The following is a 9,726-nucleotide window of genomic DNA, read 5'->3' as shown; positions in this document are numbered from 1 at the left end:
TTACACAACTGACTGGAAAATTAAACTTGAGCACAGTTTCCACTTGATGGGTGCCAAAATTATCGTACCTAGATTAGCTGCAGACAAGTGCAGAGCTTTCAGTGAAAATTTTAAACAGGTGGGATCAAGATCCTTCAGCATTTCTTCAAAGAATTCAACAGGAGATGGAACATGGCTTTACCAGTATGATCCTGAATACAAAGCACAGTCACAGCAATGGCTACCAAGAGGTGGAAGTGGTCCACGCAAAGCAAATGCAAATTGGTCAAAAGCAAAGGTCATGGCAACAATTTTGGGGGATGCTCAAGGCGTTTTGCCTATCGATGTTCTATAGGGCCAAAGAGCAATAACATCTGCTTATTATGACAGTGTTTTGAGAAAATTAGCCAAAGCTTTAGCAGAAAAATGCCCAAGAAAGCTACACCAGAGAGTCCTTCTCCACCACAACAATGTTCCTGCTCATTCCTCTCATCGAACAAGGGCAATTTTGGAGAGTTTAGATGGGAAATCATTAGGCATCCACCTTACTGTCCTAATTTGGCTTCCTCTGAATTCTTTTTTGTTTCCTAATCTTTAAAAATCTGTTAAAAAGCCCATTTTTCTTCAGTCAATAATGTAAAAAAACTCCACTGATATGGTTACATTCCCAAGACCCTCAGTTCTTTAGGGATGGACTAAATGGCTGGTATCATCACTTACAAAAGAAAGAAGAAATTAGCCAGTAGTGGTGGCACATGCCTGTACTCCCAGCTACTTGGGAGGCTGAGGTGGGAGGATCTCTTGAGCCCAGGAGGTGGAGGCTGCAGTGATTTGCATCACTGCACTCCAGCCTGGGTGACAATGAGAACTTGTCTCAAAAAAAAAATAATAATAAAAATAAAAGTAATTCAGGCAGATTGAAAATGAAAATGAAAGGAGAACATCAGAGCAATGCAAACAAAAAGAAAGCAAAGGTCACAAACTTAATATCAGAAAACGTATAATGTGGGACCAAAAGCTATAAACAAGACACAGAAGGGTACTTTGTATGTATTAAAGGTGCATAAGAAAATTGTAGTAAGCATGAATATCTATGAAGCAAGCAACTTGGTAGCAACTTTCATAAATCAGAAACTTCAGGAATTCAAGAAGATAAAGGCGGAAATACATAAATAAGAAGAAACTTTAATTCATTTCTCTCAGGCAATGACTAAATAAGTGGATAAAATAATAAATATTGATATCAAAATCTGTAACCTGGAAGCAGAGAATATTTCTACTTTTCAAGAATCTAAAGAATATTTTTCATAAAATTTAATTAGATCATAAAGAAAAACTGTGTTCCAAAGGTAGAAATGGTATAGTCACTGACCAGAAATTAATAACAATACCAGAAAACTAAAAGCCCTACTAGCTGGAAATCTACACACTGTGTCTTAACTATTGCAACAAAGAGAAACTCCAAAATGAATGTTAGAATACTTTGAAAATAATAAGAATATAAATATTCATGTCAGAATCTGTGTGATGGACTAAAGCAATACTTGGGAAAAATGCAGAGATTTCAATACTTACATTAAGGGAAAAAGAATGAAAACAAGTTCATTAAACATTCAACATAAGAATTTAGAAAAGGAGCAGTGAAATAAAACAAAGGAAAGAACAATAAAACAATACAGATGAATGTAGAAAGTAACCAATTAAGGAACAAATGAATAATAGAACTAATAAAGAAATACAAATAGGACAGGCGCTGTGGCTCACACCTGCAATCACAGCACTTTGGGAGGCCGAGGCGGGCAGATCACCTGAGATTAGGAGTTTGAGACCAGCCTGACCAATATGATGACACCCCGTCACTACTAAAAATACAAAAATTAGCCGGGCATGGTGGCATGTGCCTGTAATCCCAGCTACTCAGGAGGCTGAGACAGGAGAATCGCTTGAACCCAGGAGGCAGAGGCTGCAGTGAGCCGAGATTACGCGATTGCACTCCAGCCTGGGCAACAAGGGCGAAACTCCGTCTCAAAAAAAAAAACAGAGAGAAAAGAAATACGAATGCTATTTATTTGAAAAAATACATAAACCCATAACAAATGCAATTAAGAAAATAGGAGTAAGCATAAATGCACAAAATAAGAAATAATGAGGAAGAAGACATTATATTTACAGAGAAAATTAAAGGAATCATGAAACATAACTTTGCTCAATTTCAATTGTTTAAAATTTCAGATAAAATAGATAACTTTCTAGGTAAATATAATTTACCAACACAGACTCAAGTATAGGTAAAATAAACAAACATATTAATTAAATAGAAAAAAATAGAAAGCCATTTCATAAAGCTTCCCTGCAGTCTCCTCCCCCCAGTAAAAGCACACACGCAAAGGATCAAATGGTTTTGTGGGGATTTCTGACAAATCTTCAAAGAGCAAATAATTCTGTAGCATAGGAAAAGGGGAAAATTTTAATGTTTTCTTTATGAAGCAACAATTAATACCAAAATTCAAAAATTTCAAATAAAAAATTGTACAGGCAAATCTCTCTTATGATTATCAATACAAAATACTCTAAATAAAATATTAGCAGACAGAAGCACCCCATTAAAAGAAAACTACATACTGGCCAATTAAGATTTTTCCAGTAATTTAGGAATTTTCAGTATTAGGAAAGCTATTTATATTAATTCACTACACAAATAGATCTAAGCAGGAGAAAAATGATATAAACACTTTCAGATTTTCTGAAAATGCATGTGATAAGTTTCAAAGTCCATTTGTGATTTTAAAGAATCTCAATCAACTAGAAATAGCTGAATCTCTACTTGCTGAAATACTTCTTCTATCATTAGACCAGTGAAGAAATACTAAAATCATCCTCATTAAATTTAGAAATAAAACAAATGTTTTCATTACCATCATTATTATCTAACTTTTTTGTAGGTATTAGACAATAAAATTAGAGATTCAAAATAAATTATATGTATAAAAACTATGCAGTAAAAGATAAAACTAAATACAGATTATATAAATTATGCCTAGAAAACACAAGCTAATCAACTGAAAATTAGCTACAAAAATAAGAGGATTGAGTGAAGTATCAGACATAAAACTAATATACAGAAATTAACAATCTTTGGATAACAAATAAGAACTAGGCATAAAATACAATGGAAGTAAAGATGCCATTTATAATTTCGATTTAAATTCAAAATAATTAGTAGTAAAATTAAAAATAAATGTATAAAATCTCTATGACTAGAACTTGAAAATTATCTTAAGTAAAACAAGTAAAATTTTGAAATAATAATAATGTATAACTTGTTCTTTGATAGAAATTGAACATCATAAAGATACCAATTTTCCCTAAATTAATTAATTAATTTAATGTGATTACAATATAATTTGAGGGAGAGAAAATAAAGAATAAATGAATTTTATGAAGTTCAATTGGAAAAATGAACAAGCAAAAATATCCAGGAAAAGTCTGGGAGAAAAAAAACCAACAACACAAAGAATAGTGAGGGACAACTAGCTCTATGAGACACATAAAGACAAAAATTATAATAATGGAAACATTATGTGATGTACGGACAGTTGAATCAAAGTGATAGAAATTCAGAAACAGAAGGCCGGGCGCGGTGGCTCATGCCTGTAATCCCAGCACTTTGGGAGGCCGAGGTGGGCGGATCACGAGGTCAGGAGATCGAGACCATCCCAGCTAACACGGTGAAACCCCGTCTCTACTAAAAATACAAAAAAATTAGCTAGGCCTGGTGGCGGGTGCCTGTAGTCCCAGCTACTCGGGAGGCTGAGGCAAGAGAATGGTGTGAACCCAGGAGGTGGAGCTTGCAGTGAGTAGAGATTGCGCCACTGCACTCCAGCCTGGGTGACAGAGCGAGACTCCGTCTCAAAAAAAAAAAAAAAAAGAAAAAGAAAAGAAAAGAAAAAAGAAATTCAGAAACAGAAACTAATACATAAAGAAATTTCATATATTATAAGAGTGGCATCTAAAATCCATGGGGAAGAAAGTTTTTAGTAAATGTCATTTAAACAACTGGTAAGCCAACTAAAAAAACATTAGGCCTAGATTCATACCTCTTACCTTACACTAGGATAAATTCAAAATGCATCAAAGATTTAAATATAAAAATAGAAAGAAGAAGCAGCAGCTATGGCCAGGCACAGTGGCTCTAACCTGTAATCTCAGCACTTTCGAAGGCTGAAGCAGGAGCATCACTTGAGCCCAGGAAGTCAAGATCAGCCTGGGCAACATAGCAAGAATCTATCTCTACAAAAAAATAGAAAAATTTAGCTAGGTGTGGTGGCAAGCCTATAGTCCCAGCTACTGGGGAGGTCAAGGCCACAGGATCACTTGAGCCAGGAGGTCCAGGAACTGTGATCATGCTACTGCCCTCTAGCCTGGGCGACAGAGCAAGACCCTGCTTCAAAAAAAAAAAAAAAGAAAAAACCAAAAAAAACCTTGGAAGAGTAGGCAAAAGAGCTAATTTTCCTAACAAATAAAAAGCTCACCAATGAATTTTTTAAAAGACACAATAAGGCTATGAAGAGACTTTGCAGGAAAAAAAGATTCAAATAACTCACATGAAAAGATATTCAGAGCTGAGTGCGGTGGCTCACACCTGTAATCCCAGAGATTCAGGAGGCTGAGGCAGGACAACTGCAAGAGGCTGAGGCCAGGAGTTCCTGACCAGCCCAGGTCACATAGTGAGACCCCATCTCTAAGTTAATTAATTAATTAATTAAATTAAGAAGTTCAACCTCACTCATAATAAGGCATGAACTCTGGAGCCAACCTTTCTAGCCCTGGTCCTAATCCTGCTTCCACGTCTTATTTTATTTTTATTTTTATTTTTTTTTGAGAGGGAATCTTGCTCTGTCGCCCAGGCTGGAGTGCAGTGGCGTGATCTCGGCTCACTGCAAGCTCCGCCTCCAGGTTCACGCCATTCTCCTGCCTCAGCCTCCCGAGTAGCTGGGACTACAGGCGCCCGCCACCACGCCAGGCTGATTTTTTTATATTTTTAGTAGAGACGGGGTTTCACTGTGTTAGCCAGGATGGTCTCGATCTCCTGACCTCGTGATCCGCCCGCTTTGGCCGCCCAAAGTGCTGGGATTACAGGCGTGAGCGCCCGGCCCCACGTCCTTACTAGTTCTTTGACCATGCGCAAGTTATTTAGCTTTGGTGTGCTTCAGTTTTCATATCAATAAATTGAGGACAGTAAGTAGTAGAAGCTATCTCTTCGGGTAGTTCTGAAGATTAAATGAGTTGATATTTGTTGGTATTTGTAAAATGCTTCTGACAGTTCTAGCATATGCTAAGAATAGAATACTAAGAATACTATGCCATATACGTGAACTTGGGAGGCGGAGCTTGCAGTGAGCCGAGATTGCGCCACTGCGCTCCAGCCTGGGCGACAGAGCGAGATTCCGTCTCAAAAAAAAAAAAAAAGAAAGAAAAAGAAAAGAATACTAAGCCATATAATGTTATAGAAATGAAACAAATAAATTCAAATTAAAATTGTACTGATTTGTCATTGTTTTGCCTATCAGACATGCAAAAGCGAAACCATTTCATCATGCGTTGTGTTGGTGAAGGTCCAAGGAAACAAGCATTCTTCTACACTGCTAGACTGCATGGAAGGCAATTTAGCCATAGGCATCAAACTCAAAATTACAGGTATACATACCCGGTGGATTATCAATTTCACTTCTAGGAATTTATTCTACATATAGGACCTCATAGGGATGAAATAAGGCAAGTACAATGGTATTTATTACAGCAGTGTAAGAGCAAGTGATTAGAAACAACCTAAATATTTACCAGTAGGAATGGGTTAATTAAATTGTTATACATCCACATAAAATGCAGCTCTTAAAAAATTATTTTAAAATGAAGAACATTCGTTAAAAAATTGACATGACTGAAAACCAAAGTATTTTAAATGAAAAGAACAAGAATCAGAACAATATGTACAGTCTGCTACTATTTGTGTAAAAAGGAGGAAAATAATATCTATGTGTGTTTTCTTAAATATCATAGAATATTTCTAGAAAAATACAAAAGAAAGTGATGACACCAGTTACTGCTGGGGGAGGCAACTTTGTGCCTGGGGCACATGGGTAGGAAGGAGACAATTCACTGTGTAACAGGAGCAGATGCTGTGGTGAGCCATCACCTGCTGCAGATCAGAGGCACTCATTTCCCCACCTGCCACAAGTGTCAGGTTCTCAGCTGAGTCCCTCCCTGAGAATTGCCCTCAGCTGGCCAGGGCAGCCTGCCCTAATGAAGCTGATAGGGAGAAGGAGTTATAAAGGCTGGCCCCCTTGCCTCAGGACAGGACAAATCTGAAGTACTATCTCTGCTCTAGAACTCCTCACAGGTCACAGATTGTGCTATCGACCGAAGCCTTTATTTTTCATTGCATCACAGTTCAGTTTTTCTTTCTGCCCAGCTCAATTTCCTTCACACTCCCTCTGATGGAGATACCCAGGGTTCTCCCCAATAAACTTCCTACATGCAAACCTCCATTCTGTTTCCCTCCGGAACCAAACCTAAGACAATGCTCTTTTGATTTTTGAATCTCTTTTTTTGAACATTTATATAAATGAATAAATAAATGTACATTAAAATTCTTTTAAGCCTTTTCCCTTTATGTTACTGATGTTAATGCTTTTCCTTTTCAATGTGACAATAAAGTTTCCTTTCATAATTTGTCTTCTAATTTTATGAATGGGTTATCACGTTTGGATTTTCTGATTTTGGGGCAGCATATCTTTCAATCAGCAAGGTTTTTTAGCACTGAATATGTTCAAGAGCTGTGCTGGGTATCCTAGAGTATACAAGGAGGTAGAAAATGGACCATTGGCCTCAGGGTGGTAAAATACAGATAAAATACTGACTTCTCAAGATTATTGTTAAAATAACGTGACTTTAAAGTACCTAATATAGTGCCCAGACTGTAACAACTGCTCCTGTTTAAAAATATAGTTGGGGAAGAAATACATATCACATGAAAATACAGGCAGGAAATGCTAAGCACTAAAATGATAGCATTGACAATCATTACTACAGAATTCAGAGGAAGGAGATCATTTCTAGGGGGATGTGGCCATAACATATTGATTGAAGAAATAAGAACTAAAGCTAGATCCTGAAAGGTAAGTAGTCTGTGGAAAGGAGTTGGAGTATCATTCCAGATAGGGAGAGCCATGGGGTCGATGCAGAAGTGAGCTGAAAATGTTTGGATATAAGCAAGGGCCCGCCTGGAGCTGGAAAGATAAATTGTGGTCAGATTAGAGAGGGCATTAAATGCCAGGCTAATGAGTTTGGGTTTTGCTCATAGGAAGCTTCTTTAGATTTATGGGCAGGATAATAGCATGATGGAAATAGTGTTTCAGACTGATGACGTTTTGGCAGCCAGCCATATAGACTGGGGTCAGCATGAGAGGCAAGAAGGTCAGAGACTGGCTTAGGCTGTAGGCCAACCATTAGCTAATAAGGGCACCTACTAGTGTGCTAGCAGTGAAAAGAGAATAAATAGGGGAGACTGATAAGAGAAACATAAAAGAAAGAACTGAAAAGCACATAATTTTGATTAGATAGTGCTGACATGATGATGACGGGGGAGTCTTCAGAGATGAAGTACACATTTGAAGGCCTGGGTGGCTGGACAAGTCATAGTACCACTGAACAAAAGCAGAGATAGAGGGCAGAGGAGAGCAACATCTTAGCACTTTGGGGGAAATGTGAGTCAAGTGTATTAATTCATACTAAATTTGAAGTGCAGATGAGATAATCTAGTGGAAAAGTTCATTGTGCACTTGTAAATTCTAGCCTAGCACCACAAAGGACAACAGGGTTGGGGCTATAGAACTGAGATTCATTGGCAGATGACAACACTGGAGGCATGAGTTGAGCCGAGAGACTTCGTATTGAGAGTGGCAATGTTTCAATGACGAACACTTGGATCATGCTCATATTTATTTGAAGGAAATAGAGCTAGTGAAGAAGACAGGAAAAGAAAGGTCAGAGAGAGTGGATAAGAACTGTAAGAGTATGGCAGTATGAGAGCCAAATGAGTGGAGAGGGTCAGAAAGAAGGTGGGGACAGAAGATCCACATATCACATACTGCAGAAAGGTCAAGGAGAATGATAAATTGATAATGTCAATGGATTCAGCTCTTAGATCAGTGCACTTTCTGCATATGGGTTCAGAATACCAGGAAGGCTGATTGCAGAATGGGATAGAGAAGCAGTACAAGATAGTGGTGTAAGCAGTGGGCCCTGAGATCAGACTGTGTCTTGGCCTATCTTCTGTTGCTTATAACAGAATACCTGAAACTGGGTAATTTATAGAGAAAAGAAATGTATTTCTCACAGTTGTGGAGGCTATGGTGTTCAAGGTCAAGGGGGCACATCTGATGAGAGCCTTCTTGCTGATGGGGACCCTCTGCAGAGTCCCAGGGCAGCACAGAGCATCACATGGCAATGGGGCCAAGCATGCTACTTCAGGTATCTCTTCTCTACCTTTGGTGTTTTTTTTGTTTTTGTTTTTTTTTTTAAAGAAATGGGGGTCTTGTTATGTTGCCCAGGCTGGCCTCGATATCCTGGGTTCAAGGGATCCTCCCACCTCACCCTCCCAAGTAGCTGGGACTACAAGCAGGTATCACCATACCTGGTTCTCCTCCTGTGCTTATAAAGGCACCCCAGTAGTTCCCCGCTCATGATAACCCATTAATCCATGAATGGATTAGTCCATCCATGAAGACACAGTCCTTAAGACCCAATCACCTCCTTAAAAGCCCCACCTCTCAATACTGCCACATTGGGGATTAAATTTCAACATAAGTTTTGAAGGGGACAAATATTTAAACACAGTAGACTGCCTGAGTTTCAATCCTATCTTTGCTACAAGTGTGCTTTGTGATTTGTGCAAGCTGCTTAACTCTTTTATGCCTCCATTTCTTCATTTTTAAAATGGAGATGGTAATTGTAATAATAGTACCGACTTTATAGAGTTTTTGTGAGGCTAAAGGACAATGTATGCAAATTGCTTAACAGTGTAGGCACAGAGTAGGTGCTCCATATTATCACTTCTTGTTGTTAGTATTATTTTTATTATAAGTGAATGCTTCGTGGCTTTTGGCCAAGGATCTTGAAAGGAAAAAGCAGAGTTAAACTAGTGGGATAGTTTGGCCCATCATCCCAGGCGGAGGTTTGTGCATAGCTGGAGGCAACTGGGAAGGAGCCAAGGCAGGAGTAGAAGCTAAAGACACCAAGGGGACGAAGAAATGTAAAGGAGCAAAGTCCCTGAGGGGAGGAAGAGGAGAACAGGAGTTTCAGAACTCAGGTGACTAGGGCCAGGCATGGTGGTTCACGCCTATAATCCCAGCACTTTGGGAGGCTGAGGCAGGTGGACCGCTTGAGTCCAGGAGTTCAAAACCAACCTGGCAACGTGGCGAGACCCCATCTCTACAAAAAAATACAAAAAAATAGCTGGGCGTGGTAGCATGTGCCTGTAGTCCCAGCTGCTCAGGATGCTGAGCTTGAGCGCAGAAGGCAAAGGTTGTAGTGAGCCAGGATTATGCCACTGCATTCCAGCATAGACAACAGAGCCAGACTCTGTCTCAGAAAAAAAAGAAAAAAAGAAAAGAACTCAGGTCTCAGGTGACCAATCTGGGAAAGAAGGGTCAGACACCATCTGAGACAAAAAAAAAAAAAACAAAA

The sequence above is a fragment of the Hylobates moloch genome, unplaced genomic scaffold (genome assembly GCF_009828535.3).
Source record: "Hylobates moloch isolate HMO894 unplaced genomic scaffold, HMol_V3 SCAFFOLD_1, whole genome shotgun sequence".
Classification (NCBI taxonomy): domain Eukaryota; kingdom Metazoa; phylum Chordata; class Mammalia; order Primates; family Hylobatidae; genus Hylobates; species Hylobates moloch.
The sequence above is the reverse complement of the archived record's forward strand: the minus strand, read 5'-3'. Positions refer to the sequence as shown.